Source organism: Cherax quadricarinatus, chromosome 17 (genome assembly GCF_038502225.1).
Source record: "Cherax quadricarinatus isolate ZL_2023a chromosome 17, ASM3850222v1, whole genome shotgun sequence".
Classification (NCBI taxonomy): Eukaryota; Metazoa; Arthropoda; class Malacostraca; order Decapoda; family Parastacidae; genus Cherax; species Cherax quadricarinatus.
The window spans coordinates 3,177,911-3,199,733 of NC_091308.1; the positions used below are offsets into that span (position 1 = coordinate 3,177,911).

The 21,823-nt window shown below is 41.6% G+C and overlaps 1 protein-coding gene across 1 annotated transcript in view; it reads left to right on the forward strand.

Moving 5' to 3' along the window:
* The first annotated feature begins 679 nt into the window (after nucleotides 1–679).
* The window catches only part of LOC128686443 (fat-like cadherin-related tumor suppressor homolog), a 73,578-nt gene continuing 52,434 nt past the window's right edge, over nucleotides 680–21,823 (forward strand). Inside the window, exons 1-3 of the mRNA XM_070085693.1 lie at nucleotides 680–905; nucleotides 10,331–10,542; nucleotides 16,670–16,771. The gene's annotated coding sequence lies outside the window, so the exon portion shown is untranslated. The remainder of the gene's footprint in view (nucleotides 906–10,330; nucleotides 10,543–16,669; nucleotides 16,772–21,823) is intronic.

Consider the following 21,823-nt stretch of genomic DNA (forward strand, 5'->3'; position numbering starts at 1 on the left):
TCTGGTCTTTTCGTTGAACCTTGAGGGGTTCAACACAGCCTGACTCGACAGAGTTTTCCTTAGTTTCAATTTGTTGTTCGTTTCAAGTACTACTGGGTAGATTTTAAGAGTGGAATTATACACTGCTCTCTTGGGATAATGAGTCGTTCTTGTGTGCTTGTCACCTTGTGAGTATTGCAGTAATAATTGTACGTTATAGTTGCTATAGGTAGTTTTAGTAGTAGCAGCAATAGCAATATTAGCAGGTAGTAGTGGTAAGTAGTAGTAAGTAGCAGTAGATAGTAGCATTAGTAGATAGCAGTAGATAGTAGCAATAGGTAGCAGTGGCAGCAATAGTGGTAATAGTCGTAGGTAGTAGCAGCAGTAGGCCGTAGTAGGTATTGGTATTAGGCACAAGTAGGTGGTTTAGTAGGTAGTAGTAGTGGTAACTAGTAATAGGTAGTACTAAACATGAACGCTGAGTAGCTAACATGTATCAATCAGCATTCATAGACACAGAAATATGCACCACAATAACAAGAACAGAAGTAACAAACAATAAAAGCAACTGGAATAAATACCCGATACAAATAAATGTTATCATACGCAGAGAGCGTAAAGTGGTCCCTCCCTCCCAATGCTCTCTTAAGTGCTCTGAACGTTGTCCCTTTTTTCCCTCGCAGGTGTACGTAACTAACTGCTTTCTCTTTTCTTGTTGCAGGTGTACGTGGAAGTGGAGGACGTGAACGACCACATCCCACAGTCGGAGGAACCATCCTACCACACGTACGTGGCGGAGAACTCTCCTCCTGACACCTCCGTCATCACCCTCAGAGCCTCCGACGGGGACCTCTCCCCCTCCAACCTCTCTTTCGCCATTACCAAGGGCAACCAACTGGCCCACTTCAAGATCAACCCCCACACAGGTAAGGGTAAAAAAAAAAAACTTGTAATCAGTCACAAGTATGTCACAGGCATCACCTTGAAATACCTGAAGATCAAACCCTCACACAAGGGCAGGTTTATGTATAATTGAGCTGTAATGAAACGGATCTTTACGTCTCTAACTGATGCTATATAGATTCATACTACAGGCATTTGCTGACATACATTCATAATATGGAACAGAACTAAAATATAATGCTTAGAAGCAGCGGTCATCAGCCCACAAGATTCCATTTAATAATACACAAATAATGTGATTAGACGAGATTCCAAACCTAGTGTTGATCAGTAGGTTTGCTGCTGTGCTCCTCTAGTACCATCATCAGTCTGGGACTTATTTTCATATTTTCAATCTCTGTAAGACTCTAAAGCTCTTTAAGGTGAAATGTTAAAACCAGTAAAAGCTTCTACAACTTGTGTTTTTGTCTTCGAAAGTCTTAGAGTTGACTACATAGACCACACAAGATTAATACCGAAACAATTTTTTTTTTAAATAACGCCGGGCATTAATTTTGCTCTGGCCTCGTGGAAGAACCCTCAGGAATGATGCCTAGATTAAATCCTCTTGTTAATTCTGTAACGTGAATAACTAGATATACCCTGAACTGAAAACAAAAGTCTCTGTGCATTTTCAATGGAGCTGCAACATGCACATTTCAGTGTTTTTTTTTTTTTATACTTAGGAATCTGGAAAATAACCTTAAATGTGTAGTTAGTAGCAGTGCTGAAATTGTGTCTAAACATGTTTTACTTTTGTCAACATCTTATTACTGTTATTATAGGTTGGGTAACGAAGTTGATTTGTCTTGTTTCTATTTTTTTTTTTTTTGTTTGGCTGAGAGCTTGTTACTCCTCTTATACGGTTGACAGTTCGGTTGATATTGGATTAACTTCCTGGTCTCCTAGCATGGATCAGTAGGCTTGCTGAAGTGTTATTTTACACTTGTGATCAAACTTAAGGGGGTCACCTAACTTAGGAACCTAGAAAATATCCTTAACTTGATACTTTTTTCTAACTCCTCTGAAGATGAAACTACCTTAGGTCTGTTGTTTATCGCTGTGATATTTTTCTTAATATTTCCACTCACGCTTTTAACTATGATTTAACAAACCTTTATGGAAGATAATTGACCAAAAAAAGAAAGTGAGGCCTCCATAAAAGTTACATAGGCCGCCCAATGAGCCTAACACTCTTTCATCAAGTGTATGACTTGCTTGTATATTTTAAGACTTTTTTTTTCCAGCTAGTTTATAATCATCTGAACATAGTCTCTAATTAGACCGAAAATATTCGTATTATTTCTGTACTGTTCAATGTGGATTATTCCTTAGTGTATACAAAATATATACGTACATACATAAATTATTCCCAGAATCATTCAAACTTGGCAAAATTATTATAGTATTAATTCATTAACTAATCAAAATAATAACCGAGATAAGCGTGTTGAAGTAGGATTAACGTTAATCAGAGAACATTCAACGAGCGTTACAAGAAAGTTGAAGCTGTTTTTCAGATGTCATTAGCTGTCTGACTGGAGTTAGATGTGCAAATTAACACTAGTGAGGTGCAAACCCCTGTAGCATTACAAGTTCTTTAATAATAACTTAAGCAACATTAATGGATACCTGGGATTGCAGCGAGATCAAAGACAGCAATAATAATAGTAATAATAATCATAGTGAACCATTACACTATTGGAAAATTAATGTGCCAACAATTACTGGAGTAACAGTTAATTAAATTAAACGTTATTATCTGCATTACACAAATAGATTTAATTAATTTTAAAGAAGACTACAGATTAAGGCCAACAATAGCCATTAAAGCCCAGAGGGCAGCGCTGGGAGTGGTGCTTTCAGCGCTGGGAATGGCAATTAAGGTGCTGGGATTGGTGCAGCCCTCAGACCAGTCAACGGAGGAATTTATCTCATGTAATGTCTGTGATAAGGAATACATTATTATTTCACGTATTTAAAAAAAAAATCACATGAAGTGTATAATAAAATCTAAAACAGTGTATTTTTAGCCAGTATATTTTAATTTTAGTTGTAAACAGGAACATTCCGAAAATTCATAAATTATCATCAGTTTCGTATAAAAGCGTATTAATTGATATATTTCATCTTAAAAAATGAAGTATGTCAGAAAATGCCTTCCACGAAACTTAAGAGGTACACAAACATATTTACGCATGTGTCTTATAATGCTTGCTTGTTGCATCGGAACGCTGGCCACCTGATGAAGTGGAGCGACGCCTGCTTGGTTAAGGAACCAGACATCCGGAAGCGTAAACGTATGCAGGCTGCATTAATTTTCACCTCAGAAACAGTACCACAAAAGGGTGGCTTTACAAGATCCGAGATACTGCCCAGGTGGTGGTACATTCTTGTTGCTGTGCTGTTATGTTTGCAATGCACTAGAACCTTTTGGTTCTTCAATGCATTTAAAATATTATAACATAAAACAAATTTACACTGTCAGTACCAATCTGCTACTGTCATGACCATTTCACTTTCATATTACATAAACCATAACCACAACGCAATTAAACTATTCAGAATCTATTTTTTACATTCTCAGGACCACTGTTTGAGCCCCTGTCCACTTTTGATTTATATAAGTGTTATAGTTTGTGGATATTGGATAATCATATTGCCAGCGTGGGGTCACCCTACCTTGGTAGGTCACAGTGCTCAAGAATCCCTCTGTACTGAGCTCCACCTCGCAGGTCGGAGAATGGATGGTTCTCTACACCTTGGTGCAGATTCTACACCACGGCTCCTACAAAACCTCGCCATCGGTGTAATTATTCAAATGAGCCGAGTGATCTGGGAGAGGTAATTGCCAGCTTCGAGGCTCAAGCTTTGATGAAGACGAAGATGTAATGTGTTTCATTATACCGGCGTTGGAGCGCCTTCACCCGAAGATAATAATCAGGTTAAACGTCTTGATAAGCAAATCAGCGCCCGGAGCCTCACGGAAGACGGTCAACACACATTCCTTCACTGGCCCTTCTCGTAAAACACCCAGTGTTATTTTCTTCAAGAGAAACATTGTTCTGTCGGTAATTGAAGGGCTTTTGCGTAATTTTGTTGAAAATATTTCGCTGCTATCGAAGGAAAACTATGGGTCATTTTATATAAATTAAAAAAATAACAATGATTAAAAGTTTTAACCCAAAGAAAATCGGAATTAGGTAAAAAAAAAAATTAATTGGAAGTTAGACGAGAAGATTTCCATTTCCAAAAACAAAAAAGCGGCGATGATTTTTGTTACGGACGGTAATTTTCAGTGAAGAAAATTGTCTATTATTCATTAAATTACAAGACTCGCCTGACTTCCCACCATCAGATCACTGTTGCTTTAATGTTTTAACAACCCCAGGGACAACCCAGGTCATTAGTTCCCAGGCCCAAGCACTCGCACGCACAATTTCACGAACCTATACATGCGCACATGCACGCAAGTAGGCACGAGCACTTCAAGGTGGCCCAGTGCCATGAGAAGGGGAATGGGTAAGTAGGTGAAAACCTGTGTGAACCACTGGCAGGCAATGGAACAACACATAGTGTGACACCAGTTTTCAAATATTGCGAGTCACAACAACCAACAACCTGATTGACCATGTCTCTAACACCATCTCCAACGCCACTTGTATACACCTACACACACACACACACACACACACACACACACACACACACACCTACACACACACACACACACACACACACACACACACACACACACACACACACACACACACACACACACACACACACCTACACACACACACACACACACACCTACACACACACACACACACACACACACACACCTACACACACACACACACAACCTACACACACACACACACACACACACACACACACACACACCTACACACACACACACACACACACACACACCTACACACACACACACACACACACACACACACACACACACACACATCACGATGACAACAGATGGGGAAGTATTATACAGAATATATCAGTAATAAAATTTAGCTAATGTAAATGAATTACACGAAAAGTAAACAAAAACAATTCAAGGTCAGTGTTCTTTAAAAGTTGTTGTAATGAAACAGTTCCCTCACTTTGTACACAGTTCTCCACTCTATATTTACACAGTTCTCCACTCTATATTTACACAGTTCTCCACTCTATATTTACACAGTTCTCCACTCTATATTTACACAGTTCTCCACTCTATATTTACATAGTTCTCCACTCTATATTTACACAGTTCTCCACTCTATATTTACACAGTTCTCCACTCTATATTTACACAGTTCTCCACTCTATATTTACACAGTTCTCCACTCTATATTTACACAGTTCTCCACTCTATATTTACATAGTTCTCCACTCTATATTTACACAGTTCTCCACTCTATATTTACACAGTTCTCCACTCTATATTTACACAGTTCTCCACTCTATATTTACACAGTTCTCCACTCTATATTTACATAGTTCTCCACTCTATATTTACACAGTTCTCCACTCTATATTTACACAGTTCTCCACTCTATATTTACACAGTTCTCCACTCTATATTTACACAGTTCTCCACTCTATATTTACATAGTTCTCCACTCTATATTTACACAGTTCTCCACTCTATATTTACACAGTTCTCCACTCTATATTTACACAGTTCTCCACTCTATATTTACACAGTTCTCCACTCTATATTTACATAGTTCTCCACTCTATATTTACACAGTTCTCCACTCTATATTTACACAGTTCTCCACTCTATATTTACACAGTTCTCCACTCTATATTTACATAGTTCTCCACTCTATATTTACACAGTTCTCCACTCTATATTTACACAGTTCTCCACTCTATATTTACACAGTTCTCCACTCTATATTTACACAGTTCTCCACCCTCAGTTTACACAGTTCTCCACCCTCAGTTTACACAGTTCTCCACCCTCAGTTTACACAGTTCTCCACCCTCAGTTTACACAGTTCTCCACCCTCAATATTTACATGTTATGGTCTGGAAGACGTGATGAAGCACTAAGGGGGATGGGAGGGGAGAGGGGGGAAGGATAGGGGGGTGGAGGGCAGGCTCCCACCCTCCGCCTTCACAGCTAAAATTTACTATGAATTTTCCATTACATTTTCCATTAAAAGGAGGTGTGAAATGGGGAAAGTGAGCAAGGCAACGCGGAAAGAATGCGTATCACTTGGCACTGCGCGAGGATCCAGTGTTATGTAGACGGTGTTAACCAATAGTGGCGGTAGTCGTGTTATTTTCTGGCCTAACAGTTGGTGTGTTAGGTGAGATCTGCAGATCCATGGAGGGTGATCAAGGCTGCATGTCAACACCGCACCACCAGACAGTGATACTCTTAAACGTAATTAAAACATGCACTGAATGACTAAAGTGTCATGAGCACTTGTCAGTGCTAAGTAATAATCCACATGGAGACAAAGACAGGAGGTTGATTGAAGGGGATCGAAATATACAGATCAATGAACCTTTGTTTGTGTCCATGTGGGTTATTATTGAACAAGAAGCGACAGGTTAAGAACTGTGCATCTGCATTACGTTCTGTTCTCGCATCTTTATTGTTGATAATCGTGCGTGTATTTATCACATACTCTCTCATGCACTGATATCTAATACAGAAATAGAAGTAAACGAAGCGTAATCATACAGAGACATACACCCATCAACTTGCACATACACTGCTGCACTTATTGCATACACATCAACATAGAGATGTGTGCATTCACTTAAATCAAAGATTGTAAACTTGAGTTAAGCGCAAGGAACCACGCTGTATAAAGAGTTTAAACGAGTTTACTAAGTAACTAGAAAGTTAACTAACCGCCCGGCATCGTTGAATATTGTCAGCTTTTGAATTTTGCAGTTTCCGATTAACGATGTAAAAATGTTAATGAAATGCAAAAAAAAAAAAAAAAATTACCACGACTGATTGTTGATTAGACCGACACATCCCCGGTCTACGGTAGTCTACATTCTGGGTGATTCATGTCTACGCGTCGCTCTGAATTCTAGTTTCCTCCTGAATAAGTCGCAAGTGCAGAAACAAGGGAACACGCGTCTTTCACACTCCTATGGCCACGGGGAAGCGTTAAACCCGTATGGGGCGTCCCGTGCTCCAGGAAAATGACAGACAGTTCGCTCTTGATCCTGTGATCAAGAGCCCTTCACCGGTGTTTTGGAATCATCCCTCGTAAGGGAGAAACTCCCGTATATAATTTGCATACTTTGCAAATCTATGTGATCACTTTGAGTTTTTTTTCTTGTTATTTATAAAATATATTCGTAATGTTGGGGATTTTTTTTTTTTTTACTTTGCATGAAATATTTTTTTTTTATAGGCATCATTTTTTTTTTTTTTGCTTTGCACGAAATTTTGTTTTGCTTTGCATTTTTTTTTTTTTTTGGCTTTCCATGAAAAATTCTTTTTCCCTGGCTTGATTTTTTTTTTTTACTGGTCTCTGATAACTTCCGAAAAGCTAGCGTGACCGGTAGGTAAGTTAGGGCACTCGAGGCTGCCACTTACTGTAATAAGCTGAACATTGTCCCATTATTGGTGAACACATTACCTCCGCAGGTTACAATGTATTGCATCATTGAGTGTGTCAGTATTGACACGCCTCACCCGAAAATTACAGTCTTGAAAAACAAAAATGTGTTGGTAATGATATGTATAAACTCCCGTGAAATTCCTCCTCTGTAAAGCAAAGTTCGTTACAATAAAAATCTTGACAGCTATCGTAGTAGTAGTAGTATTGTAGAAATAATATCGTAGTAACATCGTAGTAGTAATAGGCTCCTGGATAAACAAAGTTACGAATCTTACTGTTGTTGGTCTTCAGGCTGGAATCAACGCTTAAGCCTTGGGGAAGACCAGAAATTATTAGTTATGATTATTATTATATATTTTAACATATCGGCCGTCTCCCCCTAAGGTAAGGTGACCCGAAAAAGAAACACACCTTGACCGTTATTCAATCACTGTCTTGTCAGAAGCGTGCGGACATAACGGCTCAAGACAGCCTTCTGAATTGCAACATTTCCAGCCTTCCTTCCCCCTTCCTTCAGAGTGCAGCTAAACGATTTCCGTCGAATCCCTTCATAAATGTCATGAACGTTACCTTGCTCACACTCCAACATCACTTCAAATAATAAAAACCACTTGCCTCCACATCTAACTTAAAAAGGAAAAAATTCAGTGTCGGTTCTGAAAGCGTCATAAGTTCACCCGAGATACGAGGTGTGTGTGCACGTGTTTGGGGAGAGGGGGAAGGGAAGGGGGCAGGAATATTCTAGCTCTGGTCACTAATCTGATGACCGAGAAGCTATTGACTTTCCATCTCGTGCGGTACGGCGAGAGAAACGTTTCCAATCCCCCCCCCCCCCCCCCCCCCAAAAAAAAAAAAAAAAAAAAAGTTACAGATAGTAGCAGCAGGGTGGTGGCTAATCATCTCGGGTGCTAGAACCTCGCCTCCTTGAAATATGAAAGAGGTCTTATAAATTCTATGCGGCATGTGTTCGAGCAGCTTTTGGAACGTGAAGAGTTCTTGTGGCAGAGCCTTTGAAGGATTCCATCGTATCTCGTCAAAGGGATGCCTGATTCACTGCTCTGCACCGTGACAAGTGAGACGAGGCACTTGTGTCTCTTGAGTAACCTATTGCTGTGAAGGCTGTGGAATACCTGGAAAAAGCAAAATGTGCCTCATCCTGCGTTCCTGATCTTATGGTCACGCTGCCAGCTAGCCCCAGGCTCGCAATCACATCTTTAAGTGATTCGAGATGGTACCACAGGAAGAAACAGACTATTAGAGGGGAAACGAGCTACTTAGGGGAAAACATACTACTCTAGAAGGAAAGTTCCTGGTTAGTTGAAAAGACTGACGCTTCTTTTTTAAACTCATGTTTACATGAAAACAAAAATCTTCAAAAGGACACTGGATCACTACTTCCGCCGAGTGCTAGATCAACCAGGCTGACAGTAAACAGCCTGGTTAAACAGGCAATCAACAAGTAAGCCTGGTTAAACAGGCAATCAACAAGTAAGCCTGGCTAAACAGGCAATCAACAAGTAAGCCTGGCTAAAGGCCGGGTTTGAAAAGTCCTTGAAACTAGTTACAGGTAGATATTAAGAGCTCACCGTGTATGTTGTGGGTCGCCTGCGCGTTGTATCCTCCTGAAACCACAACTGTTTGCACTGACACTTGCAATTACGTTCAATGACAATGATGGCGATGCAGTAAACAAGATTATTTGTTACACTGAAGTGATCCGTAATTTACACTGAGACCTATTTTGTGTTATTTTGATTGATCTCGTAGATCAGTTATTATGAATAAACACAAGAATGTATACGGACTCAAGCTGTGGTCCTTGCATGTAGCAGGAACAACGCTGTTACCATTCAGCTACTGACCTTACAATAGAAAGATTTTACAATCAGCACTGATGTCTGATGCACCAACTGCGCCTTTACTGTTTCATCTCACAGTCAAATCTTTCAAGGAACATCTGTTCTCATACACCTCGGAACCATATAGTCCAGTGGATTATATTTATGTTGAAAACCTCATGTGTAAATAATGCATACAGGCATGAGCGACACCTACAGTGAGTTGGCATGTTCTTCTGTATGTACGAAGAAACATTTGAAAACAGTTCAAGAAAACAGTGGGCTAGGAGATGCCATGAGAATGTTAATAAGCCCAGCACGAGTAAAGAATCTCTAGCGCGCGAGAGAGGCTACAAGGAACCACAGAACAGGAGTGAGGGCAAGGAGCCACATACAACAGGAGTAAGAACAAGGAGCCATATACAATAGGCATACAACAGAAGTGAGGATAAGGAGCCACACACAAGAGTAAGGACAAAGAACCCCACACAACAGGAGTAAGAAAAAGGAGCCACAGACAAAAGGGCTAAGAACAAGAAACCCCACACAACAGGAGTAAGGTCATGAAACCCCACACAACAGGAATAAGGATACATCTCCTGCACGCAGGATGTTCTATAAGGACTCTCACATTTATGCAAAGCGAGCTTGAAAAAGAAATAGAAAGGATGCTGAAAAATCTCTTGGACTTGCTAAGCGCCGCTATTACAAAACGTGGGAGAGGGTCTTCCAGAGTGTATTCATGAATACAAATAAGGCAGAGATCAAATAACAGAGGAAATGGATGTTGGAAGTTGATGGGTATCGTAAGAGGTAACAATATCCGGAGTGGTGAGACGAACTGAAATTGTACAGGTGGATAATGTCAAGACAGAAGGGGTTAGAGGGAGTTTTCAATTCATAAATGCTGCGAAGGAAAGGTGTGTGTGTGTGCGTGTTAATCACCAGGATGTGTTATTGCAGGGTTGGTGAGCACACTGTGGCCGCTGGACCGGGAGGACGTGCCCGAGTATGAGCTGTGGGTGACGGTGAGTGACGGTGAACACTCCTCCACCACCCCCGTCTTCGTCACCGTCAGCGACGTCAATGACAACCCTCCGGAGTTTCTGGAGGAGCTTTACCGCGTCACCGTCCCCTCCCGGAGCAAGACCAGGAAGAGGGAGGCGCTTTTCAGGGTAAGTTCTCTTCTTCCTATTCTTCTTCTGTCCCCATCCTCCTCCTCCTCCTCCCCCTCCTCTCGATTTTCCTTGTGCTGGTGTATGAGAGAAAGAGATTAAATTGAGGGGAGAAGAGCGGGAGGGCTATGGTTAAGGTGACATATAACTCTTGGGAAATAAGAGGTCATCAGGTTTGATCCAGAGAAAGGGAGGGTGGCTCCAAGTCCTCGGTTCAAGAGCTCTTACACAAACCAAGACAAGAAATGCACACACACACACACACACACACACACACGAGGATGAGTCGTTCAAACATAGTCCCCCACAAAAAAGTAATCGTTCACATATAGCAATGTCATTTTCAAAGACGAACAGCGAATTGTTCACACAACATACCCAGACACGGGCACACTGCCAGCGAACTGGTACAAGACATTCAAACAGGATCAAACAACGATGCGCGTCTATGAACACAAGATACTGTCCGTGAGACACAACGCTGAGGTAAACAAGAGATGTTGATTCATTACAGAAGAAAACTCACACTTTGTAGAACACGTTTTATTTAGAAAAAGTTTCTCTTTAAGAAGAAGAGCTTCATGAAGTCTTAACTTGGTAAAGCTCTAAACACGTCGAATTTTTTTCTCAGTAAAAGGTTGGTCTGTTAAGTGATCCTTTTCTTGTGTATTGTTGGCAGTGTGACGTTTGGACTCACGTCTTCGTGAAAGGAATCAGGGTACAGACGAACAGTACAAGTGTCATGTGGATGGTCAGCTGTACCCATGCCCATGGAATGGGGAAGGGAGGGGTGGTAAATTCGCTCCTTACCCATCCAGTGGGAAATAGTTAAAACAGATTACAGATGCGCGTAAGTCCAGGGACTAGGTTACAACATTTGTTTGCAAAGTTACAGTGGTGCATACACTTACAGGTTACAGTGATATTCGCAGATCTACAAGTTACAGTGGTGTTCAAATATTTGCAAGTTACAGTGGTATTCAAATATTTATCTTAGTGGTATTAGCATACTTAAGTTATTGATCATATGAGAAACAAGAGTAGCATCAGGTGAGCGATATCAAGGCGTTTTTCACAACGTCAGCGTTGTCTAGAGGGTTTGTGGTGGGGGATGGGCTGATGTGTCGGGGGAGGTGGGGGTGATGGGGTGGAGGAGAGGAGGTTGTAGCTAAGCCAGGAGGAGAGTAGCTGAGAGGGGATAATTAGACTTCCTTCCAGGGAGGAGGATGAGTCCAGCCCTTAAACCTCTCTTCTCTGTTTAATATGTGTGAAGGAGGGAGGGAGGGAGGGCATATTGCTTGAAGGACTCGGCTGGAGATGAGAGGAAGACAGAAGATAAGAGGAAAGAGAGGGAGGGAGGGAGAGAGTCAGAGACAGAGACAGAGTTGAGGCTTTCTAAGCCTCACGGTTGACTTGGTCAGTAGTGAAGATTGGCCTCAGGCTGGTCATCCAGAGTAGAACTTTCGAAGCCGCTGACAGGTATGTCTGCCTGGATTATATTCCGAGGGTCGACGCCCCCGCGGCCCGGTCCCAGACCTGGTCTTTCCCGTGAATGACCTAATCAGCCAGGTTGTTGGTACCAGGTGCATGCAGTCCAATGTAAGCACCACAGCCACGCTGATCAGGATCCGACTTGATATTAGGAATATCAAATAATTTTGACCCACTGACTGTGGTGCACTCTGGTGGTGAGTGACGCACCCTCTACACTCACTGTGGGTGACATGCCACCACTCACAAGAATGGCACTACTCACAAGACTGGCACCAGTCACATGATTGACATGCCAAAAATTAACCATCACAACAGGTCTAAGGCAAAATAAACTCAATGAAGAGCAGAGGACCCGTGAGCACAACTAGAGAACACTGTATCAACATCCTGGCCCCAAACTACTCATCTTGCCAGATTTCAAAAACACTGCTGGGACAAGTGTAGAAGTTTTCAAGAGGAAACTGGACAAGTATCTCCACCAGGTGCCAGACCAACCAGGCTGTGATGGATATGTGGGGCAATGGGCCGCTAGCAGCAGCAGCCTTCGTGACCAGGCAAACACCACACAAACCTGGCCCATGGCCGGTCTCCGGGAGTAGAAAAAATCCCGAAACTCTTCAAAGGTATATAAAGATCAAGGTATGCACACGGTCCAAGATAATCAAATTCAAACATTAAATTTACTGTAATCCCCCAAGATAGTGATTAAAATATGCTTAGCGTTACACACACACACACACACACACACACACACACACACGTCATTATATTATATCCTGTGTCGAGGAGGTAGTGGAGCTGGGAATGAGAACAAAGAGGAGGAGGGAAGAGGAGGAGAAGGGAAGAGAGAGAGAGGGAGGAAATGTTTTTGTTGGCGCTGTTATGCGGATGGGTTGGCAGAATAGAGTGATACTATGCACCATAACCTGGGTGTAAGCTGGTGTCTTTACTATGGCTCACACCCGGGTGTAAGCTGGTATTTTCACCGTGACTCACCTGGGGGGGGGGAAGTTTGTGTAAGCTGGTGTCTTAAAACCGTGACTCACCTGGGTGTAAGTAAGCTGGTGTCTTCACCTTGACTCACACCTGGGTGTAAGCTGGTATCTTCACTTTGCCTCAACACCAGCCAGGTTGTTGTATAAACCTTATAAACCGTCTTCATAATTCCAAGCATTCTCGCGTCTCCAGCCTCACTGCGTGTCGGGATTATGTGTGTGTGTGAGAGAGAGGAGAGAGAGAAAAAAGAGAGAAGAGAGAGAGAGAGAAAAAAAAAGAGAAGAGAGAGAGAGAGAGAGAGAGAGGTAATTGGCCAGCCCTTTGCTATGAGCTCACCACCATCAATTGGAATGCTCTTCTCCAAGGGGATATTGACAACCAAGTGAAAGCCTTCACTGGACACATCCTTAATCTACAACAAGAACACATTCCTCACCGGCAATATGTGACGAAGCCTACAGATCAGCCTTGGTTTGGCTTTCGTTGTAGAGAGGCTGCTGCTGCTGCTAAGTACAAGGCATGGCGAAGGTATAAGAGACATCCTACCACCTATAACAGGAACTTGCACAGACAAGCCTGTAGGCATATGGGTGACGTTCAAAAGTGGGCCATCGGTGAATGGGAGATGGACACAAAAAGAAAGCTAGCATCAGGTAGGGTAGGCTCCAAAACCTGGTGGTCCCTGGTCAAGGACAGCCAAGGTTATCTGCCAGATGAACTCATTCCACCTATAAATCGACAGGATGGGACCACCTCTACTAGTAGTTAAGAGAAAGCGGACCTCTTTGCTGAACACTTTGCTACCAAAATGCAAGTTCCTGATCCAGCAAGGGACCCTCCTTGGCGCTGCAAGAACTGTGTCAAAACTGTCAGGCAGTTCCTGTAAGGCAGGAAGAAGTGTATTTCCTTCTTAAATCACTTGACCAAGAAAAGGCTGTGGGCCCAGACAAGTTGAGCCCAAGATTGCTGAGATGATGTGCAGACCAGCTAGCAGCACCTCTAACTCGCATCTTTCAGCACTGCCTAGTACAGTGTAAATGGCCTTCTCTGTGGAAAGAGGCAAATGTAGTCCCTGTTCCAAGAACAGAAATCAACAACTACAGACCAGTGTCACTCCTGTCAATCACTGGCAAGCTCCTTGAGACAATAATCTCAAGAGTTTTTTGACTACCACTCACTACTTTGTGACCGTCAATATGGCTTCAGGAAAGGTTATTCTGCTGATGATCTGTTGTTAAACCTCTCCACTAAGTGGCACCAGTCACTGGATGAATCCAAAGTCAACTGTGTGGTAGCATTGGACATTGCTGGTGCTTTCGACCGGGTGTAGCACCAGGGCCTCTTAGCAAAACTGCAAGCTCTGGGAATTGCAGGCTTTACGTTATGGCTCCTCAGTGATTACCTTCATGGTAGATCTCTAAGGGTAGTTCTCAATGGAACAGAATCAGCAAGACATCCTGTTGGGGTAAGTGTTCCACAAGGAAGCGTTCTGGGATCATTCTTATGGAATGTCTACTTCAATGACCTTCTTCATCTCATCCCAGAATCCCATGCATATGCAGACGACTGTACACTGACATTCACTTATCCAAGAGAAGAAATGCCAGCTGCTCTAAGCTACATCAATCACCAGCTAAGAGCTATATCAGCTTGGGGAAATAGATGAGAGGTAACATTTGCACCTGAGAAAACACAAATGATGATTATCTCTAGGCACCACGATGGTAATGCTGTTGCAGTAGTAAGGATGAATGGAAGGGTGTTGGCACCTGGGGAAGAAGTTGATATCCTTGGGGTGAAATTTGACTCCAAGCTGACCATGAAAAACCACGTTGTAAATCTTTAAAACAAGGCAGCCAGGAAGCTTACAGCACTTCGTCATATCTCGCATCTGCTTGACAGCAGGGGTTGCAAGATTTTGTTCGAGGCACAAGTACGCTCACACCTTGAGTATGCTCCACTTTCTTGGTTCGCCTGCCCCCCTTCTCATCTGCGACTGCTTGACAGAGTAGAGAACAGAGCAAGACGTCTCATCTCTCGCCTGGACCAGTCCTGGATAGATCTGTCATTTCAACAGAGCCTTTAACAGAGGAGGGATGTGGGTGGCCTTACTGTTATGTACAAGGCCAGTATTGTCAAAGTACCACACTTGGATCCACTTCGAGGACAGCGTGAAGCAAGCTTCTATACCACAAGATGGGCAGAAAGCAGCAACTTCACTCTGGCTGTAACCTTCTCCAGAACATCACTTCATCTGAGATCATTTATCCCCAGGATGACTCTAGTATCGAACACATTCGTACAGCATTATGATGTCAACGAGACAAAGTCAGTTGATTAGATGAAAATGCTGGCCCACAGATGGCTCCAACTTCATCCGGTTCCCTACTTGTATGTTTCATAACAATAAAAATGCTTTCAAATGAGCTGATGTAGGTAACAGCTCTTAGCTTGTCAATAAAGCTTGGAATCCTTAACCTGTATATAGCTTGCCAATAAAGCTAGGGATCCTTACCCTAACCTTGTCAAACCCTGTGTAAAAGAGAGAGAGAGAGAGAGAGAGAGAGAGAGAGAGAGAGAGAGAGAGAGAGAGAGAGAGAGAGAGAGAGACAATGAGATTGATTCACTGAAAGACATAATGTTACTTAACACTGAGTGAAATACATCGTTAGAAAATTGATTTTTAAAAGCAGTTCGACATTTTTTGAGAATGCTTCTCTCTAGTTCTTTTCCGAATGTTGATCAATTTTACGGAACAAATTGGAATGTCGAGAAGAATGGTAGAAGGAAGAACTTGAGGGAGAGAAAAGAGCTGCAGTATAAGGTATGACGGTTAACGTGAATAGAGTGAAATAGGGTGGAGTGGAGGAGGGGGTGATGGTGGGGAGAAAGGGTGAATGAGGGGGTTGGGTGTAATGGGTACGAGATAATGAAAACATGACAGTCAGAATACCTTGGCAGGAATAGTTCATTATTCAGGCAGTGCTGAGAGGAAATGTATGACGAGGTTTGGGAGCGTCCTGGAGGAAGGTGTGGTCCAGTATGAACACTTTTGTCCAGGAGTGTCCTCTCCTAGCTAGTACAGATATTTCTAGCCAGGTATATAGATGGTGTTATTCTATTAAATACTAGCCAGTTATACAGTTTTACCTTATGCATTACTAGTCAGGTATGTAGCGAGTGTTATCTTTATTACTATCCAGGTATGTCACTGGTGTTATCAAAGTCTTTCCACCTCCTTAATAGTAAATGAAAAAAAATAAATTATAACTTATTTAATATTATGCTGTATGTGACAATTTAAAATGCCTCTTTTTTTACAGCGTTATTACCCAGATATTAAATGTGTGTGTAGGCCAGTTGAGCGTGCAGAGCCACCAGTGTTTGTCCCATTCTCTGGCAAACAGTGTTTACTGTACATTAATGATATATTTCCATTATGGATGTGTATGTGTGTTGTAACGTGGCCACCTTGTTGGTGATGGCACGTGTCAAGGGGCCCTCACTCACCATGGCTCTCACGCCCTCCTTCCACACCAACCTGTAGCTGCTGCCTTCGTAAAGCTTGTGTGTCTTCTGTAAATACACCTTTTGCTTCCCTGTCCTTGATGCTATGTATGTGTCGGTGGTGGTGCAGCCCGACCCTGTGGACGATGGCAGTGAGTCGGCGTGGGCGTGGGGGGACTGGGTCTCTTTCACGCCCACACAGATCACCGCCCACGACGACGCTTTGTTCAGGGTAAGAGGGGCACAAGCGACGCTGGAACTTGTGAGATGGTATTTTTGTGTGTGCACGTACGGCATGTTCATATATTTTGTTCATTTTAGTAATGCTCATATCCTGTTGCTGAGAGTGTCAGTATTTTATTATTTTTTAATATATATTTTTTTTCTTATAACACATGGCAAGAATCGAGGGGGCAGTGTGTTATTATTTTCATTATAGTCATGGCGGAAAACACTAAATCCGCAGAGGTCACAGAGAGGCTTGTGAATGAGAGATTAAAGACTTTCGGTGCAACTGAGGAGAGGATTGCTTCAGGACTTCAGATCAGACGCCCTGTACCTGCATTAAGATACCTTCCCCTCCCATAGAGTGTGTGTGGCTTAGTTACCAGCTGTCAAAGGCACTTGGCCTCTGTATGTGTGTGTGTGTGTGTTTGTGTTATGGTACTCTCACGATTAATACAATTTAGGAGCATTGATTTCAACGCTGTAATTGGCATTCCTTTGTGATTTACTACAGCATTCATTACTGGTAGTGCAGGAATATACAAACAAGTCTTTGTCGATATTTAGTGGCAAATCATTTGAGGATTATCGTCCAGTGTCCCGTCACCTGCATCAATGTGACACTCGCTTTTCACCTATTTCATTAATGAGACACAAAAAGTGAACAATTTATTGTTTTTGTTTTATTATGTGTTGCCCATAACATTACTAAATTAAAAGAATAACCATAGATTTTTTTTATACTTCTATTTAATTTTAAAACTTCTTAAATTCAGAAAGCTGTGTATGTTATCAGTGTGAGTTTACACAATGAGGCAGCACATACTGTAAATTTTTGATAAGAAAATCATGTTACGAACTCAGTTCCTCGAGATTTAGAAGCATTTGCAATATACAACAAACATGATTTGTGCTTCTGTTCTTCAACTTTGAAATATTAATATGCAGTACAGAAATATTTAGCTTTGTTGACGTCGTACATATATCATATAACGCAGTGTTTTTTCAAGCTTTTTTTTTTTACCCTTGACCCAGCAATATCTCACACCCTCACGACCTAATTCCCGTATTTAGTCTTAAAAAATTGGTCTACTTGGAATCTTAATCAAATTAACAGTTAGGCTAATTGGAATCTTTCCAGTCATTAGTTAAGTCATTCTGCATTAATTTGTAGATATATTTCAAATTTACCAGGTGAGTGTGACTGATGGTCCTGTCTGTTGCTTGTTAAGTGTGACTTGTGGTCCTGTCTGCTGCTTGAGTGTGACTAATGGTCCTATCTGTTGCTTGCTGAGTGTGACTGGTGGTCCTATCTGTTGCTTGAGTGTGACTGGTGGTTCTGTCTGTTGCTTGTTGAATGTGACTGATGGTCCTATCTGTTGCTTGTTGAGTGTGACTGGTGGTCCTATCTGTTGCTTGAGTGTGACTGGTGGTTCTGTCTGTTGCTTGTTGAGTGTGACTGGTGGTCCTATCTGTTGCTTGAGTGTGACTGGTGGTCCTATCTGTTGCTTGTTGAGTGTGACTGGTGGTCCTATCTGTTGCTTGTTGAGTGTGACTGGTGGTCCTGCCACGTGACTTGAGCAACTGTGTCAACCATTTTTTGGTAGTCATCAAATCTTGCAAAACTTATAAAATCAAAAGTATAACATGTAAAACTTTTTATGGCCTACACATGGACTTAGTAATGTTGCATCATCGCTTTATGCAACCTTGAAGGCTTGGTTTAAATAGCCTGAGATTAACATACTTACGTATGAGGCCAGACACAAACATTCCTTTTAATAATTTGTGTGCAAGTAAAATTTGTGTATTTTCTCTCACAATAGGCCTAAACTAGTTTAAAAGAGTGTCGAATTAAATTTTGGTTTCTAGCACAGAGGTTTAAGAAACGAATCTGTAGAAAGTGGAACAACAGAGACAGGAGCAAGGAGATGCTTTGGTAATGAATGGATAAGTTAGTAGACTTACCAGTTGTTAATGCAGGTAGAAGAGTGACTAGGCTTGCAGGAGTGTGGATGGTGGGCCTCCAAAGAAGGCCAGCAGGTGGTCGTGTGGACTAGACCGGGTGGTAAAGTGGACTGGAATGGTGGTAAAGTAGATTAAGCTTGGGGTAAGAGGTTGCTTTGGGGCTGACACTGCCCCCTCTGCTACTGCCGGGTAAGTGCCACATGTTATGACCATCACACAGCTTCCTGAGCCAGGCCACGTGACCTCTTGTGACTTAAGTGTACCCCGTGGTCATGCATGACAATCTTTTATCTTCAGCGAGTGCTGTATCACACAGCTCGCTTGTGTGACGCATTTTTTGCTTGCATTTCGTGTTCTTGTGTTCGGAACTAATACCCTCTTTTCTTATTCTATGTACACTAAAGCAAAATTAGTTGCTACTTGAAGAGGAAGTTTATCATCAGAATTACTGGAACGTGTCTACTACTGTCCGATGGTGACTTCAACAAAGGAACAGTTCTGAAAAAATCATGATGTATTTTCTTTAATTTGTGAATGTCAAAAGCTGCAGTGGATGCAATTGCTTTACAGCAGACGTGTTTGATCTAAATGATAATGACTGCTGGAATCGTGCATTTTACATATATTCTGTGAGAATTTTAAGCGGCATATGTTTGTTATAGAATTTGACCTTTCCTAGAATGTGGTGGCCATCTTTATCATATTTATGTTGCCCTCTAGGTGTTTTGTGCTATATTGTTTGTGACTTGAGTTTTGCTTCTCTTGTATTCCTTATAACACTTATAAAGTTGTTGGAGACTACGATATTAGGTGGATGTAGCTGTAGGAGCTGTCTGACAGTTCAGGTCATTCAGTGCTCAGGTCAGTAACCAAATATTGTGTACTTTCTAGGCACAGAAATATTATATACAACACAAACACGAAGATAAAATTAAGAAACAACGAAAATTGTTGACACGAATAGAAGTTAAAATAACCACCAACAGTTATTTGAGGAAGACTCGTCCAGCCTAGTGCATACTATCCTCGTTTTATATATATATATATATATATATATATATATATATATATATATATATATATATATATATATATATATATATATACAGACCTAGCTGACACTGACATACTATATAGAAAGCTCCTGGTATGCAGAGTCCCCCAGGATGCGACCCACAACTGTCGGGTAACAGGTTTTTCAATTTTCGTAATCGAATGATGAGGCCAAACACACATACAAGTAACATTGGAAATTATAATGTAGCATCAGTAGTTCGATTTTAACTTATTTAACGGTACTTACTCTCTAAAAATGCTAATAAGGAGTTAAAAATGATTTAACCATCCAAACCCAACTTAAATAACTCCCGGTATGTACGGAAATTAGCTTAAAGAGTTACGTAAAAAGTAAACGATCCACATATATTACAAGTATATATACGAGACTTCTATTTGGGTCAACCCGATGTCTTTTTGACTTATTTGTCTATGTATGTCTTGTATACTGTTTATCCGGTTCAGTAACTGGTTTAGGAAGTGGAGGTGAGTTTGGTTATGCGTCATTTCCTCTTTCCTGATGAACACTTCCATCGTGAAGAAAATGTTTGTTCACATTATCAATGTTGGTGGTAATAATTTATACACAAACTCCATTAAGAAATATAATTGTTTTTCAATGGAGCAATCAGTGTTCAGTTTACGGAAGACGTGCGACACATCATACAACTGTTATAAAATTAGGGCAAGTCAAGCTTCCTTCAGATGTCATGTTAGTCAGATTCAGCCAACCACATTCAAGCAAGTCTGGGAAGGAGCAGTGTTCTAACCCATTACAAGCCAGTCCTAGGACTAGCTGGTTTTACGACTGGCTTGATATGGAGTTTAAGCCCTGGCAGTTCCCTCAGTAATTTGTTAGTCCTATTTTTTTTTCCGATTCTCGCCAGTCATGGACATAAAAACTGGTGGTTTTAACCTGACATCGACGTCTCTTTCTTTTATTAAAAAAGTGTTTTGTATTTTATTATATAATTCACTATGATAATGATTTGTAACCTGAATGGTGGTCAAGTCACTTTTTTGTTATGTATTTTCTGAAAGGTTTCCACCCAGCTGCTGCTGCTGCTGCTAGCGCAGTGATCCAGGAGCTGGATCATGTGCTCCACTGCTAGTCTCCCAAGCTCAGGGCTTCATCGTTACTCTGGAGCTCCTTTTATTTTCAACATTAGAATGTTCCACTTTAGTTTTTGGTATAACTATGCAGTCTCTGCATGTGGCCATGTGCATGTTCCAGGTCGCCTCATATTAACACTTAAGTAGGTAGAAAGCTAAACGTTACTACTAAATATATATATATATATATATATATATATATATATATATATATATATATATATATATATATATATATATATATATATAAAGATCGCAGTCAGCAGGATTCGAAACTACTACTGGGGACGGTCAAGATTCCCAGGGAGCGCTCTAGTCCACTCGGCCACACAAATGTGGCATTTGTGTGGCCGAGTGGGTTAGAGCGCTGCCTGGGAATCTTGACCGTCCCCAGTAGTAGTTTCGAATCCTGCTGACTGCGATCTTTCTCTGTATACACCTGCTTGTTCCTGCGTGGTGCATTGATTGAAGAAAAGCGGAAATTGGGGTGTAGACTAAAGGGACAGAAGTTGCAGGCTTGACTCGTGAGAAAGACCAAGGAGTGAGCACAGTGTCCAGTATAACGCCAGAGGCTCACAGCAGCCAAGTATCCTCTTCAGCCAATGCTCGCATAGGAAATCCGAGAGTGGCCTACAAGAATGTCAACAGTCATTCCAGGCCCTTTATGCAACATAAGTTAGACCCATTTTGGAGTATGCAGCACCAGTATTGAGCCCCAACCTGAAGAAGCATTTTGAGACTCGGAGAAAGTGAGAAAGTATGCAACAAGGCTTGTTCCTGACCTAAGGGGCATGAGTTACGAGGAGAGGCTAACAGAACTAACTGCCTCTGTTGATATTTGAGACGGAATCAGGGAGACATGATAGAAGGTAGACAGGAGTAGGCTGTTTGAGAGACTAGAAACGGGAATTTGAGGACGCCG